Source organism: Mytilus galloprovincialis, chromosome 5 (assembly GCF_965363235.1).
Source record: "Mytilus galloprovincialis chromosome 5, xbMytGall1.hap1.1, whole genome shotgun sequence".
In the NCBI taxonomy this organism is placed as follows: domain Eukaryota; kingdom Metazoa; phylum Mollusca; class Bivalvia; order Mytilida; family Mytilidae; genus Mytilus; species Mytilus galloprovincialis.
Window position 1 is genome coordinate 18,565,214 of NC_134842.1, and position 22,903 is coordinate 18,588,116.

The window sequence follows — 22,903 nt, forward strand, 5'->3', positions numbered from 1 at the left end:
CTCACTCGACAAAACAAATCATATTGTTATTCGCAGCTGATATTTTAAAATATAAATACACAGACAAGCTGATAATCGGTACGGAGCATAGCCCGTTGATTAATGTAGAGTATAATATCATTACCCATTACACTGTAATCAGAAGGAATTAGTATACGTTTTACTTGTGTAAACAAAAGAAGTATACGGCAAAGTGAAACGATGAACAGTAAATTATCACCACCTTGATAAATGTGACAAAAATACTCGAGTTATTTACTTAGATAATATGAGTAAACAACTTGAAAGAGTAAGGGTCATTATATACCGTTAAATAACATTGAAGAAGTTAAGAGGATAAAGAATACTCCTCGTAGACATACAAAGATATTAAGATGTCGTGATATATTTAATTTTGGCAATTATTGATATGTAAAAATTGTTTGGCAATTATTGATATGTAAAAATTGAGGATACTAATAACTAGAAAAAGATCAACGTCTCACTTGTATACTATAGGTATTAAATAAAATATAAGAAAAGAAGTTGCAAAATGATTGACAATTGAAAGAATTAAAATCTTTTATTTTTTAAAGATATTTATATTAAATGGAAAATGTATGAAATCTTTATATTTTGAAAACATATTGCAGGAACATATGTGTACTAAAACAAAGATATAGGACATGTTCAAAAGCAACACTCTAGTAGCAATAAGCAATCAACTGACGCTTAATGCAGGTTTTACAACTAAAACGGCCAAATAAGGCCACACGAAGAGGTAAAATAAGAGCTTTAAAAGGCCCCAGAAAATCAATTGGTTCAAAGATATTTAACATTTTAAAAGTAAAGCGTTTCTCTTGGTCAAACTACATTGTCTTATTTGAATTGCATCCTTTGAAACGATCAATTGAACTTAGGGTACAGTCTTCAGTATGTCATAGGTTTTTTATTGAGCTGATGCTCATTGTCTTGCTGTTTTTAAAATGAATCTAAAATGTATTGCGATAGCTTCGTTCAATGAATACACCAGACAGTGTGGTGTGTTGTCATTCGATGAAATAAATGAAATTGAATTAAACTTCTATTCAAACGTTCACCCTGTTTTTTTTTTTAAACATTCAAATGTTGTATTAGTATTGTGTACTGCTTCTGTTTATCATGTGTGTGTCAATGTTTATCATGTGTGTGTCAATGTTTGTCATGTGTGTGTCAATGTTTATCATGTGTGTGTCAATGTAACTAGACTTATCATCAAAGTTAAAAAAAAAAAAAAATAAAAAAAAATAATGTTTCCTTGTAAAAAAACCTCGCCGAAAATGTATGTTAACAAATGTAGAACTACGAAATATTTAATGTAAATTTAAGTATCAACAATTTACACAAGTTGTATGTATTTTTTTCCGCTTTGACGGCAATTTGTTAAAGATTGCGACTTTTGTTGGTATAACATATAAATTTTATAGGAAGTAGAGGTGTGTGCTAATATTACTTGTAAACGACTTGAATACTATGGACTGCAAATACCATTTGAGCATCATATTTTCAATAACTTTCTCCAGTTATTTGGTACTGTTGACATTACATTTTCATTTGTCATACTACCATCATGCATTATTAATTTGCCATTAGACCAATATACGCCCTTTAAACCACAAAAGCATTGAAAGAAGGAATCAAAAGTTCCCATAATGTTAAGCTTATAGTTCGGGCTATTTAAGCCTTTTATTGAATTATGATATTAGGACTTCCGAATGGTCAACAATAATTATTTAAAGAGCAAACAACAAACATTTATATTTGGTAACTTGGGACACTAATCCATTTTATACAAATTATGACTGGTACGTGTAGGTGTGGTGTGTGAGGTTCAATGCCGTTTATATAATGATACCAGAAATCAGGAAAGAAAATTGTCAATATATCGTATATATATTGAATATCAATGATTGATAAAATTATCGATAAGAAATTTAATTAAGAAAGAGCTATTTAAGACCCCATTGCATGACTTAGGAGAAAAAAATATGATTAATAAAATCTTTTGCCGTTCTCTAATACATTGTATATATATAAAAGTGTTTCAGAAGACGTTTTTAATATTGTTTATTGTTTGTGTTTCACTACCTTTAGTTAGTAGTACATATATAAAAGAAGATGTGGTATGATTGCCAATGAGACAACTCTCTCCAAGAGACCGCATGACACAGACATTAACAAATATATATATATAGATCACCATACGGCCTTCAACAATGAGCATACCGCATAGTCAGCTTAAAAAGGCCCCGAAATGACAAATCTAAAACAATTCAAACGAGAAAACTAACGGCCTAATGTATGTACAAAAAGTGAATGAAAAACAAATATGTAACACATAAACAAACGACAACCACTGAATTATAGGCTCCTGAATTTGGACAGAAACATACATACATAATGTTGCGCTGTTAAACATGTTAGCGGGATCTTAACCCTCCCGTAACCTGGGACAGCGGTGTAACAGTACAACATAAGAACGAACTATAGAATCAAAAAAAAAAAAAAAAAAAAAAAAAAAGGCTCATTAAATGCAAAAATAGAAACAAAAAAAACATCTGACAGAAACACAGAGTAGACGTGGACGTGGACATACCATTTTATACAAGTTGGCAACTATCGATGCTTTATTTTCAAATAATTACATTGGATGTATGTTTCATTATAATACGTTATTCTGATTGGCTAACAGCAATCTCGCGTCATTCTGAAATTAATCATGATTCATTTCAAAATAGATTGTAGCATTCATGATGGCACAAGCTTCTGCAATAAAGTGTTCAAATAAATAAAAAAAACCTTGATAAAAATTGTGTTTTCATGATCAAAGCGGAATAGTGTTATTATAAGTATTGAATGCTTCTTTTGGTAATTTCATAGAGTTGTAAAAGCTTTGACCGTGTGCACATTTTTTAAAAATGAACTTCGGTCAACGCTCCCTATGAATTTACAAAAAGAGGCATGCAATTCGTAAATGAATTTAACATGTAGTGTTTTAACATAAACATTTGGTATATTTTGCGTCCTGTAAAATTCAGCGTTTGTTGATGTCCCCTTTGATTCTCCTCCTTTTTATTTGAAACTTTTAGAACATCTTTTTTAACAGAGCATAAATACATTTTTTTAAAGAGACGGGGCAAATTTGGACTGTACTGTTTCACTCTAAATGTCAAAGTTTACATGTTTTCACTTCCTTCTGGAATATAGAAAATCAAAAAGTCTTTATCATAATTAGCAAAAATTTTCGACAATTAAACCACTAAATAAAGCGTTATGCAACGCTGCAATTTTATTAGTGAGAATTTTGATACAAATATTCAGTTTATTTTTTACATAAAAAATGTGTCCGAAATGAACATTTGATTGGTTTAATGATTATTGATGGATTGAGCCGTAGTATATGGACAGAACGACCTTCGATAGGACAAGCGACCAAATGAAGTGTACTTTCTTTAAAATCTGAATTTAATAGAACACCAGTCTACAAATCGATGGAAGCAATTTGAATTCTTCTGTGCGTATAACAATCTCAGATTTTGTTTATCTGTATGTCAAATAGCAACAGCGTCAACAAATAAATTTATCAAGAAATGTAAAACAGGCATGTTTTTTTGGAAGAATTTATTGAAGTGAGACATTTTGCAGGTTCACGAAGGGTTAAAAATTTGCCCTAATTTTTTTTATGTTTTTGAAATCGGGCCATGAAATTATAAATTTCACATAGAAATACTAGTGATAGTACAATTAAAACAAAAATATATATTTTAGGCACCTTCCTTTAACATTTATGAAGCTATGATCCCTTAAATAAACATTTTTTTTGTAATTTAAGGTCAATTACGGTAAAATTTTCCATAATTTGATTTTTTTTGTTGGCATAATTAACATTGGCCGCCATCCACGATACAAACACTTTTGATATTGATGAATTCTATATCAAAATTGGAATCTTTTGGTTACCGCACATTTTGGATCGTAGGTTGCGACCAAGGTGTTTCTAAACCTTTTAGGTCTGAAAACTGCACAAAATCATCATATTTCGACAAAATGTCCAAAATGGGCATACTTTGGAGAATATTATGTACTTTTATGAAAAAACTGATGTATTTAGCATTAAGACTTTTGAAATAGACCCATTTACGAACCAAATTGTTACCGTTTTTATGTTTTATGACATAGTTGATATTTTAGGCCATTTTGTGCCATGTGTGCATACTGCATACAAATAACTGAGAAACAACTTGCATGTTATGATCAATCATGCATCTAAGCCTTTCTCGTGTACCTGTAATTTTTTAAAGTAATATACATGTAGTGATGTATTTGCTATAACTGTTAATAATCTTTCCCAGTAAATATATATTTTAAGCTTTATAGTTTTACAGTGGTATTGCAATTTTCATATTTGATTAAAGATTCTAGGTCATCTGGCCAAAATTCTGGTTCTTACGACCAAAACAATTCTAAATAATATAAAAGGATTGACACCAAGGAGACAACTTTCCGATAGAGTCAAAATGAAGCGGCTTTTAGCAACTTTATGTCACTACATCCTATGGCAATTAGAGTAACCCATACCATGTAGTCAGCTATAAAGGGACCGATATGACAAAATTTGTAACAATGAATAAGCTGATATTGAAAGAACTTGTTGGATGTTGATTTGTTGACTATTTAAAGATTCAGCGAACAGCATCTCAAACTATGTAAAAAAAACATAACATGCCATCGTGGATACGTCAAAGTTTTTAATCACTTCCGCAGGTACCCTCTTACATGGTACGCCTAACCTTAGCCTACATTGTTGTTAAGTACACTTAATAACATTAGCTTACATAGTTGTTAAGAATCAAAGGTGCCATAAATCACCACCAAGAGTATGTCATAAAAATTAAATTCCTATCACAATCTAATGGAACAATATTCTTTAGTATAGAAAAAGCTTGTCTAAACCGCTCATTGTACAATCAGGTTAAGGATTCGATGTAAATCTCGGTAAGAGACATACACACACCCGTTATAGTAGTAATAAAACAATTTACACATATTGTAAACAGAGACATACACACACCCGTTATAGTAGTAATAAAACAATTTACACATATTGTAAACATTGGATTACTATATTATTTAAAGTTATCTTTATAATTTTAAACTTTTAAAACGACATAAATGACATTCCATTTTATAGAACATAGCTGCCCAGTATATGTTATCTGTAGTATTTCTTTTTTCACATATTTTTGATAAATTTATCCAAGTATATGTTATCTGTAGTATTTCTTTTTTCACATATTTTTGATAAATGTATCCAAGTATTGACATTCAATAATCCGTCATAAAACACCATGTTCCCAATATAAAAGATAAAACTATAGACGATTATCATGTCTTGTTTGTTTTTGTCTACACATTTGGCAATGGCTATAGTATCCATAGACTAAGAGGTCAAACTTATAACACTTGGTGAGCTTCCGCAGTTTTCTGTTCTTTGGTCGGGTTGTTGTCTCTCTAACACATTCCCCGTTTCCATTCTCAATTTTATTATAAGATTTTCATTATATAAATAACATGTAGCTGAGAGGGTGATAGAGCAGATTATTACCCCGAGAAAACATTGTCAACGGCGGCAAAGCCAAGGTTGACAATGCTTTTTCGAGGGGTACCAATCTACTCTATCACTCTCTCAGCTATGTGTTATTTAATTTATTATACTGAACGTCATATCCTTATTGTCTTTCTTTTACAGATTAATTTTATTTTTAAAGTATTTTCTATGACGTCACTTACATAAAAACGTTACGGGTATTAGGTCTAGACGAGAGGGTAACATTTAAAAAAAATTGTCACCCTCTCAGCCATGCGATAGAGTAACTAACACCCTCGTATTAGCCAATCAAAATATGTCATTTTAACGTGAAGTATAGAGTGAACTAGCATATATATTTGTAAAATAGTTTAAATATCACGTAAAGAATGGCAAACAAATAAAAAAAAAATAGTCTCCGACTTTCCTCCTATAACAAGTAACCTAAGGTCCCGCTTCCTAAAATTCGGAATCCGGTGATAAAATACCATAAACATGTGTACTTTTAACAATCTCGCCGGGTTTTATACTAACTCAATCATCAGACATGATTGTTGACATATTGTCAATACGATAGATGTTTCTTCTGGAGCAGGATGTGCTCACTCCTCTTGACCACATGATATTTCTCGTGGTATTTAGAATTTGAATCGCACCAATCGTTTGTTTTTTGTGTTGTAGTGTTAACCCACTTTCCTTTCCTATATATGTATAGTTTGTTTTTTGTCTCATTCATGTAGTAAATATATTTTCCATTCACCCCATTTTGTTTGTATTCTGTCTAAATACGTTTGACTTTTGACAATATTTAACATTGATGTTTGTAGGGTGTTCACTTAGATTTGTATGACTTTCGATTAAGGTACACAAAACATCAGTTTCCACAAAATATCATCAATCATATATGTATAAGGTAGTTTTCAAACGACATCATCTTATGTATGAACTGACGGGCCATGACAGTACATTTATTGAGAATTCTATTCAAAGTCAATGTAGGGCAAACGTTTGTTCCGTCTCCTACTTTACCTCAATAATGATGATGACAGTAATAACACTAATATAACAATGATTGATAAACGATGTTGATACAGAGTGATAGTGTAAAAGTCCATATATTTTCATACTTTTATTTTCAAATTGAAGAGGTTTTTTTATGACTCCTAATATATGATATCGTAGACCTTAAGAACTGTGTTAAATATACCAAAGTGGCAGAATGTGTTAAATGGTCCATGCAACTATTCATGAATATTAACTGCTCCCCATCGCGAATCATTACTGAAATATATTTACCCCTGATTTAATGAATAATTTGTATGTATATAACACAGAGCAGTAAATTGTAATCTCCTATTCGATAAACCACTCGATTTCAACCTTGGTTTCAGCTTTGAATAATTTTTACATTTTCCAGTTTCGATGTAAAAATGTGATTCTGTGAGTATTCATATGTGAAATCATATCATGGTTTTTTAATTGAAATTATTCCAGTGATTAAGTAGAAATAAGTCCGGCTCTGGACATATGTAGATGTTAAACAGAAACAAATAAGACTAATCATGTAAAAGTATATAAGTATGAATGACTGATCTTTACTATCTACAGTATGTCACATGATTACAGGGAATATATACAAATAATGACATACAAAAACTATCAATAAAGTGACAGATTTTATTAAAAAGTTTAAGCTGTCTTGGCAGACTATGAAGTCAGCATTTTAATTCCCTTGAGGTTCGTTTATACGAGATCAAATTTTTTGATCGAAAACCTCATAAAAATTATTAGAGAATTAAGATTTTAAAATTCTCATTGTCCCCCTCTCTCTCTCTCCCACTTAAAAAAATGGCCAGTCGCGGAGAAGTCACAAACATAGCCATTCTAAAGGTATAAATGCTTATTATAAAGTTTAATGGCCGATTTGCATATGTTATATCTATTATCAGGTTCTGAAGCACTTCTGATGAGTGTTAATAGTAAACGTCGATAGTTTAACATTGTGTTATCTATCATATGTAATTTTAAATTACGTACAAGGAGATACACAATATATTATATATTTTATCAGCTTTATTGGGGAACTAACAAACTGTTAAAAACACACTCTGGTGGGTGCCAATAAAAAAAGATCTCTTCAACTGATGAACTTTATTTAGTTTTAATGACATTATTACGTCAACTTCGACATAAACACGTCAGCACATGCACTTGACGTTTTAGGTATATAAAACAAACTTGCTCGCTTTAAACTTCAAATTTTACTGATCAGCGCAAACAGTTATAATCCAATATATAGCGCTTAAGTTATATGTTATAGATATATCTAGGTAATAAATTCCAAAACCCCTTTGACTACAAAATTATGATATCAGCCGTCACTGATTTTCAGTTGGCATTTGCAAATATAATGACTATTTTGATTGTCTAACTTCAAGCGAAAAAAAATTACATTCATAAAAGAGGGACGAAAGATACCAGAGGGACAGTCAAACTCAAAATTGAAAATAAACTGACAACGCCTGGCTAAAAATGAAAGAAGACAAATTGATAAACAATGGAACACATGATACAACATAGAAAACTAAAGAATAAGCAACACGAACCCCAGTCAAAACTAGGGGTGATCTTATGTGCTCCGGAAGGGTAAGCAGATCCTGCTCCACTTGTGACACCCGTTGTGTTGCTTATTTTATAAAAAAATCCGGTAAATAGTCTAATTCGGTAGGTCACATTCATGAAAGGGAAGGGGATTGTAGTTACGATGTATGTTTCCGATATCATTTGAAAAGGTTAGTCCATAACGGTCAACCAACTCGTGATGGCGTCCGTAAAATTTACGAAGGGATGATTTCAACTTCACCATTTGGAACTCTTGGTTTAATAGCTTCCTTGTGAGCAGCAACCCTCTATCAAGAAAACGATGATAGGAAATGCAAGCACATGAATATATACCCCGTATGCAGGGATCTGACCGAGAGCAAGCGATTTTGAATATATTATCTCGTAAAAAAACTTGCTGAGTTTTTATTAAATGTAAAATTCAGGATTGCAAAAATTACTTTTTGGAAGTTGCATTTGACTCATAGTTAAGGTAGCGCAATAGTAAGTTATACTTATAGAAGCCAATAGCAATACTATTAAATAAGCCTCAAAGAGGTATCAACCCCTCATAACAAAATAAATATCCATAAAACAATGCATCAAATGGCACTTACTAACCTACATGTAGATTGGTACGTTTAATATCCAAAAAACAAATCATTAAACTGAAATACACAAAAACTTTGTAAAGGATATATAGCCATGGGACAACATTGAACTATTATTGATGGAAATGTATTTAGGTACCCAATTCTAATACAAAAAGCATAATTTTACCAAATATTTTTTTTGTAAGAGCATATACCTTCGTCATCAGAAAAATATTGTTCTAAGCTAGAGAAGTGACAAAGGGTGCAAATGTACGAAAACCTGCACATTGACCTAAAGAATAACAACGAAGTGATAAACATGTAACAAAACGCTACATAGAAAAATAAAGATTAACCAAGACAAACCCCACCAATACCCGAGCTCAATAGAAACTATAGAACGCATATTCTGGACATGTCCAAAATTTTTTGATGTTTGGGAAGAACTTAATAAATGGATATATTCAAAAGTCCAAATTGAACTACCACTTAATTTAGATATTGTCTTATTTGGGATATTAGAAAAAACAGAAAAAAACTACATAAGAAATCTCATAATACTATTAACTAAATATTATATATACAAAACAAAAATGCAATGTGGACAAGTAAATATTGTAGCCTTAAAAAAATATGTTAATGAAATTTGGTTTATTGAAAAAAAAAATATTTTCTAAAGATAAAGCATTGCAAAGAGCGTACGCCTGCTGAAACCCCTGGCTCCAACTAATAGAATGATTTTATAATTTAACTTTCACGTAATAAAAATATTTACCCAATCCATGCTACCTCAGATTAAGATTTTCTGTTCTTTTTATAATTATTATTATTAATATTATACGTTTATAGAAGGATTCAAAATATCAACTTTATGTATTTGTCTCGATTTTGCTGATGGTACTATGAACTTACTTACTATTAATATTATATATGTAGTTTTTTGCCAAAAAACACATTACAAAAAAAAATAACGACTTAGTAACGCGTTTACGGGCTAAAATAAATAAAATAAAACATTTCCTATGGCACGCACCGGCTTCCATAGAAATGGGCCATTATTGATCAAATTAAGAAAAGAAGGGTATATTATGTTAGATTATGTGCGCTTAGGAAATTTGATAGGCACCTAAGAACATTAAACTTGTCCATCTTTTAAAAATACTAAAAGATTAGCATAATCATTGAACTTCTAAGTAAACACAATTGAAAGATAAAAGTCGTCTCTCGAGAGTTATCAAAAATATGCCCTTTAAAATTCTAAATGAAACAAAATTTTAAATTGCTAAATTAGCTTATATTCAAATTGACATTTAAGGTTTTTAAATGCACTTCATAAAACTAATAGTGTGGAGCAATGCTATACCGAGGTTTTCGTATGTAATTAAATAAAGTGATTAAAAAATCACGCTTAAAACGGTTTGAATCAGACAAAAATACTAACGTGACGTGGGTCATCTAAAAATAATCAAGACAGAGACATTAAGATTGTTGTGTAAATAAGATTATTGATAGTATATTCATAAATAATCATAAAAGTTAGGAAACAATCCTCGGAATGAAATAAAGAGCATCCATATCTATCAAATGAATGTCTATTTAGGATTTATATACGGGTGGACGTCCAACGTACATGTGGGTAGAATTTTTCTTTTTCTATATACTATAAATTATAGATAAGCATATTAGATTTATCATTGTGCATCTTGTATCCTTATGGAAGTACTTATATTATAAACTATAAACGTTGTGGATAGGAAATAAACAACCCTGACTTAAACCTCATCGCAAACAAGACATTAACTATAAATGGATAATTAAATAACCCGTGTGTGCAGAAACTTTTGTAAGCAGTACCATTATTTTGCACCTGTCTTATGCCGTGTGCTTTTCCATTTAAAATAGTATTCCGCTGATTAATTCGTAAGTATGCATACATTTTAGATTTATTTTTATTTTAGTGTGGTTTGTAGAATCTTAAGGGCTTTTAGTTAATAACTAATTTAATAATGGAGGTTTCAAACCCCTAGAATATAAGGTTTGGATTAATTTTATTTGTTATACGGATGTTAGCTTTAAGGCAAACAAACAGCAGCCAATATCAACAAGAACCCAAACGCATAAACATACACGGTACACTATAATGTACCTGGGTTAGACTAGTGTTTTAGCAACCAATCCTTCCCTTTCATATATCAAACATACAGCAGAAAAAAAACTGTATTAGAATATACGAATCACATAACTGATGAACCGCGGCATACCGAAATATTTCATGTACTGATATAACATCATACTGTCTAGACTCTAAATCCGCAAATAGAAATATACCATACAGTGATGTTTTCTCTTAGTTCAATCAACAAAGAACTGACTAAGGTAACTAATACCATAGTCAAATGTTCAAGAAGGTGTATAATTTAGGTGAATGATTATGTAACAGTTTGAATATTATTTATTTATTTCGAAAATTTACATGTTCTTATTCATATTGGTACAAGAGCGGAAAACTAACACACAATTTTCAGAAAACACATATCTGTACATAAAATAGATCGATTGCTTGTCGATACATGTTGCATATTAATGTTAAATATTTTTACTCATACATGACAAAAATGTATATAAAACAAAAGTTTATCAACTCGTCTGGTCCAAAATGCAAATTGATCAACATAAGTCATGGAAATTCAATAAACTATAGAAAAAAAAAAACAACATGAAAAAGGCATTTTGACCAGACTCGGAAAGTCATGTAACCAGGAAGGTATTCTTTAACGTGCACGAGAAATAGTTTTCTCTGAACACGTACATTGTCTCTACATGTACAAACAGAAAACCCGACGTTGAATATTGCTATAAGTACGATAAAAGAAGTCTTATGATAAAGACAAGTCTGCTGAAAAAAATTATAATGATTATCCTTTTTCTTTAAAAAAAAATTCTTTATTCCATCATATAATGAGTATCCTAATGATAAAATATTTGGTGCCATCTGCATTTATACATTTAATTTTACAGAAAAAAATCACTAGAATGCATTGGATTAATATCGTATTACAGAACGATTGATATTTGACCAAACTGATAAGCAGATGGTTCTAAAACTTTACACCTTCTCAATTAGATGTTCTTGAACTTTTTAATTGTCTATAGAATTGTTTTCATAAATTGCATATTTGATATGGTATATCATATCTTATTCTATAATCGTATCTATATATCCATAAATTTAAAATGTTAGACTGCATGATATTTGAGCTCATTTAATTAAAAAAAAAAATAATTCGGTAAAATTTTGACTTTTATGTTAGATTTGTGTAACTAAATACATTTCCATCATTGAACAGTTCAATGTTATCCATTGACTATATATCCTCTAAAAAGCGTTATTGTATTTTATTTTTAATGCATTGTTTTTGGACATTAGACGTGTCAATCTACGTGTAAGTCAGTAAGTAATATTTGATGCATTGTGTTAAGGAAATATTTTGTTGAAACGCTAGATTGATACCCTATTCAAGGACGCTGTTTTGTTTTCCTTTTATTTTTGTACACAAATATAACGTTCTAATGCAATATCTTAATTTTGAGTTAAAAGTAGTTTTCATAAAGTAAATTTTGCATTCCTGAATTTTACTATTAACACCAACTCAGCATATGGTATAGTACAAAGCTTTTTACGAGTTTATATCCTAATAACTTGATCTCAGTCGAGAAAAATTTACGCTGGAGGTTTAAAAATCAAAATTCTCATTATATTGGCCTTCTTTGCAACTGAAAATCAATGAATGCTGATATCATAATTCTTGAGTCAAAGGGGTTTGGCAATATATTTCTTGGATATGTCTATAATTATATGACTCAAGTTCTATTGTATTTCACTATAATTTTGTGTAGTGATCAAAAAAAATCTAAGCGAGCAAGGTTATGTCATGTACTGGAACGTCAAGTGCATATTTTGACGTGTTTATGATGCAGTTGATGTAATAAAGTCATTAGAATTAAATAAAGTTCATCAGTTGAAGAGTTCTTTTTCATTGGCACCCACCAGAAGTGCTTCACAATTTGTAATTTCCCCAATAAAGCTGATAAAATATATACTTATATGCGTACGTAATTTTAAATTACATATGATAGATAACCCAATATTTAACTATCGACAGATTTACTCCAATAAATCTTTATAAATTGTTTTACTTGTTGACAAATTATTCAAAGGTAGAATGTATCTTTGATACACCCATTTAGATTACTAATTCTTTTTACCTATAATCGTGCGATCCTTGATTTTGTTTTGTAGGTTTTATTTGACAAAGAAGTGGGTAGCTTTTTATAGGATATAAGAAAATTTATTACTGTTTGCTTTTTAATCTTAACAGTGTCGACCCCTAAGATCTTTGATTTCGTAAGGAGCGCAACTTTACAAAAAAAATTTGATCGATTATGGTTATTTGTAAACGTTCTTTGACAAATATTTCATATATATTAAGGAATAACAAATATATAAGATCAAAGTTATGGAACGTTGGTAAATATTGAAGGACAGAAAGTTTCGACAATGAAAAGGATGACATGTTTGATTAGGATAGAATCTAGTTTGCATCAGACCTTCTACTATAACAAATACAATCAGTCATTGCAATTTTTGTTATTGTTCAGAGAACGATGGCATTTTCGCTTTACGAAGAACTATTTTATACGGCCATAGTCTGAAATGGTTTGAATTTATTCATCTCCGAAAGACCAGTTGACACCCCATGCGATGAAGGCATACCTTTCCAATAGAATTAGAATCTGTTTTATAATGAGTTATATTGTTTATGCTGCAATAAAGAGTACGCTTTTTGATCATTTCAAAAATGTACACGAGATTATACTGACATACTTGTACGATTTTATTTAAATACTATTTCTTCTAAATATTGCAACTTTTTCACAAACGTTGATAAAACAAATATCACATCATCTGTTTCCTCGTAAAGTCAAATAACTAATCCGGTTACAGTTATTGTTTCTGAATAAGGTTGGGATGCTTTTTTATAAATAAGGAGAACATTTCTTGGATATTGTTGCTTTAATCGTCAAACGATGTATATATCATATATGCACTTATTTTATGAATTGAAGTTGAGGGCATTTGTTGTTTTTCCTTTTTTACCATGACTTTTTATGATTTTTGAACACAAGTACAATACTGTTGCCTTTATTTACTACGATACAAACCAAAAATTCCATTCGTTGCAGATATCAAAAGAAGTCTACATAGCTAAATCCTATAGCTTAATAAATATAATAGTACACTGATTATACCATACAACCAGTGTTAAAAATCTGTACTAAACAACCAATTAAAGCGGTACTTGAGGACGTCTGACGTTTTCATGCCAGTATTATTAGGGTTTATCACTGCTGATGTTCTAAATTCGATTATTTTGCAGATTTTATTGTTTCATACAATTGCAAGAAAACACTTTCTTGATTAAATTCGTTAAAATCTTGAGAGACCAAAGCAATCAGTGATTATAAGCAAGCCATGTGACCGGAGAACTGACATTGTTCTCATCATTTTAGATTAAAGAAAAGTGATGACAGTTTCATTAAGTATAACTAGTATTTTGTTTAAGAACAAATGTACAACCTTACTTTAAAAAGTCATAAAACCTTCTTATGTTCTGCTATGGAAGAAAAATACAAAAAAGAAATATGAAAGCAGTACGATGACCCAATGTTGATAAATTCTGCGTCATTTTGTGTCTGTTGGATAGTTGTCTTATTGACAATTATATCGCATATACTTTAATATAAAGAATCTTCGAAAATGTTCCATTAGTTTACTTGTTTGTTGAGATTGTTTGATAATAAAAAATGTATAGAAACTGAATTCAAAATGGCAAAAGATTGAAGGCCGTACGGTGACCCATGGTTGATAACTTCTGCGTATCCTGGCATCCGGTGGATAGTTGTCTCATTGACAATCATATCACATCTTTTTTTTATATAAAGTTTAAGTATATATATCAAAATGTTTCAGTTTTTTACTTGTTTGTTGAGCTTGTTTTTACGCATAGACATAGAGAAGTAACACAAAATGGCTTGTTGCAACTTTTTTTTTTATCCCAATCAAATATGGCATTATTGTCATTAGTTGTCGAAATGTCCTGTCTTTCAAATGGATATATTATTACTACACAGCTACTTTCGCATAGGTACTATTTCTGTACTAAAATATAAAGTACTGGAAATTTACTTTTAATATTTAGTATTATCTCTTTACTTTAAAATTATTGTAATATTTAGGTACTTGTTAAAATTATTGTAATATTTAGGTACTTGTTAAAATTATTGTAATATTTAGGTATTTTAGAGTACTTGATCATGTTGATTTGTACTAAATATTTTGGTACATAGATTATACAATATTCCATGTTTGAAAATCATAATTTTAAGAGATTTGAAATAGAAAAACTCTCAAAATGCTGAAAAAGTAACGGTAGTAACCAAACAATCTGTAGTACCTAAATTTCAAGTACAAATTAAGTACTGTAAAATACAGGTACTTAAATATTACAATAATTTTAAAGTAACAAAATAGTACTGAATATTAAAAGTAGATTCCCAGTACTACAGATTTTTAGTACAGAAAAATTACCTATGTAAAGTAGCTGTGTAGTACATAAAATTTTGTAAATCATCAAATTTTGAATCTAAACTGTTTTTTTTTTTTTTTTCTCTATCTATTTATGAATTTCAAACAGCGGTATACTACTGTTTATTTGAATATAGTTTATTTAGTTTAATAAACAAAAATGGTATAGTCAGTGAAAAACAGCCATAAAAACGCAATAAATGTTTAATTTGTGCAACACTGCAACTCTAATCTTCACGACTAAATTATGGTCTTCGTTGGTCTACTCAGTTGTTCATTTTTAAATATCTTTAACAGGTATACAACAAATGTCTTGTAATCAATTTATTTCTTGTATCAAGCCTTTTGAACATCAAGAGTATTCTGTTTGTTAGCCCTTTATTGACTCTTTTACTCAAAATGTTCATTTACTCACATCTGCTATCATTTAACACAAGATTTACTTCCAGAATAAATCTAATTTGATAATTGGATTACTCAGAGATGATACTTCATATCTGTGGATATTGATACTACAATTTATTGTTTCAATACAAATTAATTCCTTACTCTTAAACACTGAAGCTGAAACAATTGACAATCAATTAGTGATACAAAACAATCAATTCTTATAACACTATCAGTGAAGAAATGATTCAATGAAAGTTTTTAAATCAATGACATGATTACGAAAAAGAAATGAAGAAGAAAATGAAGATTATTAGCTTAATTGAATTTTATTACTGTGAAGTTGTGAATTTATTCTTGATATGCAACATTGCGCTATAAAGAGAAACGCATCATAGAAGTGGTTGAGGAATTCTTCATATTCAAGTTTTGACGGTGAAACTAAGTTAAGCTAAACAATTAATGAAACATAGCATTAACGTTTGATACAGCACATTAATCATTAGGATAGTTTAATATATAAGGGTCAATCAGAAACCATATATAAAACAAGACAAGCCTATTGATAACAAACACAGCAGTTTGAACAAACAAAGGACCAACAACATGAACACGATCGGACAACCGAGGCTTCATTCGTGAAAAAAGGAATTCGTTCTTTTTCTCCAAGTAACAAGCAAGTAAAGAGCTGAACTATATATCCTGAATCCTGTTCAAAACAAAAAAAAAATGTCTCGGCCAACTTGGAAGATGAATATTTTTAATTTCGAATCCTTTTGTGTTTTGCTAGTCGATTTATTTTTTTTTGTAATTTAGGACATCGGATCAATATCCATGTTATTTATAACGACCTTCTATAGAATATTTGAAGATTTGAAGATGATGCCGCCACTTTTCAACTGTTATTACTAAGAAAATTAAAAAATCGGAATAAAATGTTTATTGTCGTAAGAGAGAATCTCTGACAGATAACATAGTCACAGAAACAGTCTTCGAAATAACTACCAATGGATTGATGTAGAACGTGGTTTGTTTTTTCTATTCCTTTGTAATTGGTATTGTCTGTCTTTCTCGGAAACGTACGATTCTTTTATTTTCCACTCTCTATTTTCGTACTTTTTTTCTAAATTGTATTCCAATTCTAAAGTTAGAAGTATCTTGGAATAGCTTGATTAGTTACAAAACACTTCGTCCCTACTTTTGATATTTAAATTTTTATCATTATTATTACAATATCAAAGATACTGTTTCCATTCAGAAAATTATAGCAAATAAACTTGATTTTACGTGGTATGCTTTAATCCCATCAATATAAAACATCCTGACTATATAGTTTATAGTACTTTCTGTTACTGTTAATAGCTTTCAATATCTCATAGTGCTATTTGTTATTTATTATCCGATTCCTAATTGTTTTCTCAATACAGAAGTCTATTGCAAGGTCACGTGGTTAATCTCGTACACTATATTTGAATGAATAATTCAGAGTATGTTACGCTATTTGTGTGAATGCTAAATAATGAGTTTTCAAGCCCAACGTGAAATATGACTAGACTGAGAATTAAAATTTACACTGTTTGTGTTGCTTTATTGTCTATGGTTAATATGACGTCAGTAAGAACAAATGTTATTTCAAACTGATGATGCAGAACTTCAAATCTTTTGTGTTGCACTTTATATTGTTAACAAAAACCGCAAAAGGCCAACATATATGTACCACCATCTTATGACGCTATTTCAGATCGTGTCTGTCTATTTTTAGATTGAAAATATGTTGTGACGTTGTTACTTGTTTTTGTTTGCACGTCTGACTTTTTTTGGGAGGAGGCGAATGTTGGAGTTTGTGTAATTTCTCGTATTATTGTGGTTTCCTGTTATCAGTTTTATTTTGGATTTTACATACATGCAATTTTGTATCATTCTTGATATTTGGTGCTAATCTTTAAGGTGGTAGGTTTTTACGCGCACAACACGTTTTCAGATTATTTGTTCATACATTTCATCTTTACGTTGAATAGAAAATAAACTTTTGAATCATTACATTTTAAAAATTTTAATGATTTCTATTTATCTATTTCGATTTTTTATGACTTTTAAGAAATTTAAATAAGTTTACATGTCAACTCGTTTTGACCTGACGTTGCTTTGTTAGATCCCCTCATGTTGTAGATAGAATATATTTCAAAAGTGAAGATTAAAACTTTACAGCGTTCTGCTGTACCAGCATGTTCATTGGTTTATTTGTATTTGTTTTATTGCTTTGTTCGTTTCTGTAATAAGGAATGAATATCAGTAGCAACCACAAACTGCATCATTTTTTTCTTATATCAGTTTACCAAATACATGTATATAAGAAGCTGTGGCATTTATGCCAACGAGGTAATTCTCCATCCAAGAGTGAATAAACGATAAACTCATTTACATATTTACTTTAAAAAGTGAAAACATTTCCTTTCTATTTTAAGAATGAATAAAATTGAATAGTATAAAACAGAAACAAATGACATACGATAGTCCTTAAAAAGATCGGATTACTTTAGTAAATGATCCTGTGGCAATAATGCATGCAACGGTTAAAAGTTAAGATCAAAATAAGATGCATGTACCGTGACAGATAAATTTGTTGTATAGCCTTTAGAAAACTTTCATTCAAATATGATATGTTGTTATACTTTTCTGTGTTTCCTGTGCATCTACATTTTGAATATTTGAAATAAGATCTCTGTTCTATTTAAATGATGCCTTTCAGCGATAAGTTTTGCCACTGGCAGTTCATAAACAAGAAATGGCATATTAGTATAAAGTCAAAGTTTAAAATTAAAGAAAAAATATAAATATTTGTTGTTTTTTGGATTTGAGTATTTATAATTTCTTTTGAATCTACCATAAAAATGGAATAAAAAAATATAAAGTTCGTTTTAGAATAAAGTAAAAAAGAAATAAAAATGGAGCAGATTTATTTATGGAACTACTTCCGAGACAAATTTCATATATTGTGCTTCAATTTGACGTAGGATGTGATTATTAATAAACACTATAATCATTGTAAGGAAATTTGACTAGCATGCAAATAACGGTGCCTGAAATCTTTAAAAAGTGTATTGAGTAAATTTGGGGAGAAAATCTCAATATTTGATCGTTATGTATTAGGCTGTGATTAAGAAGTTCCTGTTACTGTAGACAGAAATGAAACAATCTTCAAGATGACGGAAAAACAATAGATCAATTCTACAAACACAATATTGATGTGATGGTTAAATAGTTGATAGAAATATTTTAATTAGCGAAAAATGGACCGTACACGTCTAGTTAGACGATTATTATGAGAAATAAATGTACTGGAATTATGACCATCCATGATCTGAGTTTTAATTACCAAATATTGAGAGGATGTCCGCATGATAAGTGTACAGGTATGTGATTTTCTTCAACAAACAAGATTTATTTTAATTTTTTGCAAATTCTTCTTATAAACTATTCCAAGTTAATTTACATTTCGTAAAAATTTAAGGAAGGAATTGATAGATGTGTTAAATTGCACTTTAATTGAATTAAATATGTCTTAATCAAGTCGATATCTAAATTAGTTTTATTACTTTGTTAGTTTTTTCTAGCGTTTTGCTGTAAATTGTTTAAACGGTGGTTAAAAAAAGAAAATATCAATTGATTTGTCAAGCCCATAAAACCTTATATATCATTGTCTATCAGAGCACAACATATTTCTTTATACATAAAATGTAAACATTGCTTAATTACGCAGAAAAATATAAAAAATACTGTTGCTTCGAAAACGTTATTTTTTTTTAATTGTTGTTTGGTAAAAAAGATGTTTCATTATACATAAAATAATTATGTATCATAATTTGCCCAGAAAAAAGCAGATATGTTAAATAAAATTATAGCAAACGTCTTTCAAAGTGTAAACTTTTTAGTTCATATAAACTCATCATAGATACCAGGACTAAATTTAATATATACGCCAGACGCGCGTTTCGTCTACAAATGACTCATCAGTGACGCTCGAATCCAAAAAAGTTGAAAAGGCCAAATAAAGTACGAAGTTGAGGAGCATTGAGGACCAAAATTTCTAACAGTTTTGCCAAATACAGCTAAGGTAATCTATGCCTGAGGTAGAAAAGCCTTAGTATTTCAAAAAATTCAATATTTTGTAAACAGTAAATTTATAAATATAACCATATCAATGACAATTCAAGTCAGCACAAGTCATTTTATCAAATGATTAAACGTCACTGCTTTGTATATGACTGGTTACATTTCTACTTCGTTGCAATATTATTCGTGTTAGTATAAGACAAAAAAACGACCATCGTAATTATGTATTGGAGTTTTACACATTTCTTCGTCGGTTCTTTGATTTTACATCTATATAAAACAGAGCAATAGAAAACTCAGACAATTGTATACTGCATGTGTTGATACACTGACTGAACAATTGATTGCTTGCTAACATAAAGGAAAATGGAATATCAGTATAGAAAGGTCGAAACCTTACCCTTTCACAAATGAAATCAGTTTCTATTTTTCTTCAGTTACAAATATAGAATGACAAAGCTGAGTGTCTTGATTTCGATTTGATACTAGTTCTGTCGATACATTTTTTAACAAACATATAATTATACGAATGAGAGTTAAGGAACAAATTCAAGGGCAAACTGCTACTTGAATATATGTTTTTATTTAAAACAACATGCATACCGAAAGAGCTAGGAGGCCTATTCTATGGAAATTCTTTTTTTGTGCTTTGAAAGTATGCCCGTCAATAATCACGAATTCATTTGGTAATGATTTTTTCGATCGTCGCATACTATTTTTAAAATTCAAAGCACTATATGAACGTTCGAGGTGTATTTATTTCACTAACTTGAAAAGAAAGAAATCTTTAATCTCAGTTAGACAGAGGTATCAAAACTATTGGTAAAAAGACAAAGGAAATTAACAACTACCGATAAATCACTACATGTACAAAGAAAAATTAATGATTTAAACCCATATTGATATACAGTTATAGTTTTTGTTTGTATGTGATTAAAGCATATCAAATCTTTTGAAATTTGCTGTTTAGCATTTAAACATTTCAAACTATTATAATTCATTTCAATTGATTAAAATTACATAAATGGGAATATGAATTGTTATATAGGACTCAAAATATATAAAAAGAATGATGCGATTGCAGTTATGACAACCGGAACACTTTTTGGAAGCTGTATGAGGTCATAGTGTATTTTCTTATCTCAATTTAAACCACTTTTAAATGACACTCATATTTGTCCAAGATGTTTTATTTTAAAAATTAATATTTCCATTTTCACAACAAATTCTTGTAAATTGTAGTTTACCTATGTTCAATAGTCATAAATCGATAAAACGAAAACACATATGGGTTACAAACTAAAATCGAAGAAAACACATCAACCGAAAGAAAAAAAGGAAAAACAGAATCACTGAATTGCAAAAAAAAAAAAACCAAGTCAGGAATATGACAGTTGTTCTCCATTCGTTTGATGTGTTTCAGATTTAAATGTTGCCATTTGATCAGGGACTTTCCGTTTTGAATTTTCCTTAGAGTTCAGTATTTTTGTGATTTTACTTTTTGACATGTATCTATTTATCGATCAAACTATATAGAGATGCGATATTTTGAAGGTATACATTCAGAGAAATGATCTTTAAAAAAGTATGTTATCCCAAATTGTTCTCGAAAACCGATATCATATTCATCGTTATATCCTATTAAAATAAAAATAAGTCTGTAAACCCGTGATTAACCTTAAAAAAAACCACCTCACTTCTATCGTTACGTCATTTTTATTCTGACTTTGTACATCCAAGAAAATGAATGACTGATCAGAGGAACTGAATGTAAACTGCGCTGAATCAGTGTTTGTCATACATAATGATTTTAATGATTTTTATTTCATTTTAAATAGATATAACTTGATGATATTTAGTAAGAAGAAGTATGATATACCAAAAAAAAAAATCAAAAAAAAAAATGAAAACGGTATTAGCAATACATGACAAACACGACAAAAAGACAAATCTACAAAAGACTACATAGAAAACTTGATACTAGGCAAGGCAAACAAACCCCACCAAAAACCAACGGGGTAGAGGGTATAGGATGATCACAAAGGTCCTCATGTTGTCTCATTTTGTTTCTGTTGCTATTTGTGTTGGCTTGAAATCTTTTAATTGTGTAACAATACTTTCTGAAATGAAAGCAATAGTTTAACTATTAACCCTCTACATTAATAGTTTTACATTTTTATATAATGTATTTATTTGATTTTAAATTCATATCTAAATATTAATTTTCATCTATATAATTTGTTGCATGTTAATCTTACAATTAACCATTTCCCCACATTCTGCAAATAATAAAACTGACTGTTTAAGAGATATGTCTAACATTTTTGTAAAAAAATGTCATTTCATTTGTAAAAGTTTCTATGCCTTATTTTCTACCGTTGCATGTTGAATGGAAATAATTTACTGTAATTAAGTTGTCATTTTTATTGGTTTTTAACTTTAGTTCATTACACTATATTATGATTGATTTGAAATGTTTTTACACAAAATCATTTAAAGAATCCAATTAGCATGAATTACATGTGCAAGATGAAGTACTAAAATATATTGGTCTGCTCGTACACTATTTTCTTAGTGTTTGGTATGTTCTTGCTAATAAAAAAAACTTTGATGAATTTTCGGTTTTAAAGCTTTTCCATTTTTTTTAAATTATTTTGATTTGAGCGGTACCGGTGGGTTTTATAAATACAAAATGGGCATTCAGAATTTAGCGCCCGAATCCACACGACCACCAAATTTCAGATCAGTATTTTTGTCGTAAACTATATTCTTGTCAAAAAATTCATCCATTTTACCAAGTTCATATGTTTACACATTGAGACTTTCTGTATGTTTATAAGAATGTTTCAATTTCGATTTCAAGTTATATTTACTCGAATAATACCTACATACGACCAGGACAGGCAGCTGGGAGTTATTGTTTTGGTCTACATTAGTTTCTATCTTCTGCATTTTCTT

The 22,903-nt window shown here is 29.8% G+C and overlaps 1 protein-coding gene across 4 annotated transcripts in view; it reads left to right on the plus strand.

Moving 5' to 3' along the window:
• LOC143075317 (nitric oxide synthase-like protein) overlaps positions 1-22,903 on the plus strand; it is a 92,605-nt gene that overhangs the window by 9,683 nt on the left and 60,019 nt on the right. Inside the window, exon 1 of one of the 4 annotated variants that reach the window (XM_076250692.1) lies at positions 10,349-10,719. The exons of 2 other annotated variants lie outside the window; for them this stretch is intronic. The gene's annotated coding sequence lies outside the window, so the exon portion shown is untranslated. Of the gene's footprint in view, positions 1-10,348; positions 10,720-12,209; positions 12,251-22,903 lie in introns of those variants that run through there. One more of the 4 variants, XM_076250691.1, reaches the window with a different exon arrangement.